The following is a 2,190-nucleotide window of genomic DNA, read 5'->3' as shown; positions in this document are numbered from 1 at the left end:
AGTTTTGAAGCAAGAGTGGGCGAAAATCCCACAATCTAAAATTGACGAACTCCACGAAGCGAAAGGAGGATCTATTAGATATTAATTAAATTATAAATATATCAATTCATGTGAATATGACTGCAAATTTTCATTTTTTCTGAAAATGTGGTGTCTATTTACTTGTGACCACGCTGTGTACTTCATAGTTTTCTATCAAGTATATGTAATGCAACTTATAGGAGATAACCACTTTTCCAGATGTTATAAGATCATAAACATGTACTGCTTCGTTTACAAAGGCAAAGGTTACATGCTGTAATTTAATTCAAGCTGAAACGTATGTGTTTCTGTATAGGCCTTCTAGGAAGGTAGACCATTCGAGCACACGATAGAGAAACGTATACAAACTGGCTTGGGATTACTTAGAATTGTATACAGACTAGTAGCTGTAGTGTGTAACATATTATGGGAACTGCACTCAGGCTTCAACCTGAAAAGAAAAATGGGTATTTACATGTTTCTGTCTCTCCCTCTCTTGCTACTTGTCTTTCGTTTTTTGACAGTTTTCATTCCTGCCCTCGACCCCAACAGCCAGTGGGTTATTTCAACATAAACGTGCTGTTGAGAATAAAGATTACATTCATTTGCTTATTTGTGTTTGCTTATTTTTCCTTTTACATCTAAGTTCAATTTATTCTTTCCACAACAACCCTGAACCTGCATTTTGTGGATACTTTAAACTTCTCCGTTGAACACCAATGTACATAAATAACATATGTAAACACCTCTAAGCTTAAGACTAGTTGGGTGTGGCCTAGTGGTTAGTGTGCTCGATTTGTGAATCTGAAAATCCATGGACCACAACCTATTGTTGCAAATACGTGCTCTTTACTTTGTATCGTGTGAACACTATAACAATGACAGTCAAATACCACTGTACGATCAGACGAGAGTGGACCAAGAGTTGATGGTCAGTGCTGTTGATTAGTTGCCTTCCCTTTAGTTCCCATTGTTTGTACAATGGAATATTTATCATTTTTTTGTACTTGCTACTGCTTTTTCTTGCTTTAGTTTGTTTTATAGTATATATGATGATGTAGCTCAAATTATCAAAAACTTTGACAATAATATCAACTAATTTCAAGCTACATAAAAAACACATAATAAATTTTTCTCCAACTTTTCGGTAAGCAAGTAATTTACGATACATTTTTACGATATCACAGTAAATACGTTTATGGAAAATTCTGAATGCCTATTTATTACTCTAGATTTGTAATATATTTACATTATAGCTTGTAATTTGTATAATCTCTCATAATCAAAACCTGATTGTTTTCCCAACAGCTTTTTACAGATGGGTAAATTTGACCAAAATATAGAACAGATATTTTATTCAAATTAGTGGTCAATGTATGTATATATACAATATCTTTTACCCTCGCAAGTGACCAGAATAGCGCAGGATGGTTATATTTCCAAAAACCTGTATTCGGTGTATTAGATGTCTTTACTGTCTTTAGCATAGTGTTTACAAACTAACTGAACATAACTTTCGATAAAATTATCTAATTTCATCACCTTTCTTTTTTCTTTTTTTTTCTTTTGTTAGGTTTCAAGCATGAACTTGTAAATATGCTATCTTTTCTTTTTACGGTGGCGCCGTGGCTTAGATGGTTAAAGCGCCTGTCTAGTAAACAGGAGATCGTGGGTTCGAATCCCACCGGTGCCTTGCGGGATAGCATATTGGAGTCAGTATAAAGTGGATGGTGATAACTACCCTTTCATTACTAAGTGCGCCAAGTTTCACCCAATGTCGTCTAGTTTCAGCAACTATACTAAATGACGCCAATTGTGATAATTTTCATAAAAAACAATAAGTACTTTGTGCTTTTCAACTTGTTCCTCAACGAATGTATTGTTGTACTTTTTTATAACGGTTTGCCTTTTCTGTGACGAAAATTGATTGTCACTTTGTCAAAATTAGTGGTTATTATTTATTTACTGCAGTATAAATACAACTCTGTCTATCTGTTTCGTTAGGGGAAATAGTATTACACATAATCCATTTCTAACTCTATGTGTTATACTTTGACCAGACGTTTATCTTTTCCACGCTGTTTAAATTAATACCAATGTAGAAGAACCGATGTTGTTGTTTTGTTATTAAGCACAAAGCTACACAAAGGGCTATCTGTGCTCTGCCAA

General features: G+C 34.2%; 1 non-coding gene across 1 annotated transcript; it reads left to right on the top strand.

Annotated features, from left to right (window-relative positions):
- The first annotated feature begins 1,640 nt into the window (after positions 1 to 1,640).
- Positions 1,641 to 1,714, top strand: Trnat-agu. The gene has a single exon. It is a non-coding gene; the product is annotated as a tRNA-Thr (tRNA).
- The last annotated feature ends 476 nt before the right edge of the window (positions 1,715 to 2,190 follow it).

The sequence above is a fragment of the Limulus polyphemus genome, unplaced genomic scaffold, assembly GCF_000517525.1.
Source record: "Limulus polyphemus unplaced genomic scaffold, Limulus_polyphemus-2.1.2 Scaffold149, whole genome shotgun sequence".
In the NCBI taxonomy this organism is placed as follows: domain Eukaryota; kingdom Metazoa; phylum Arthropoda; class Merostomata; order Xiphosura; family Limulidae; genus Limulus; species Limulus polyphemus.
The sequence above is the reverse complement of the archived record's forward strand: the minus strand, read 5'-3'. Positions and strand labels throughout refer to the sequence as shown.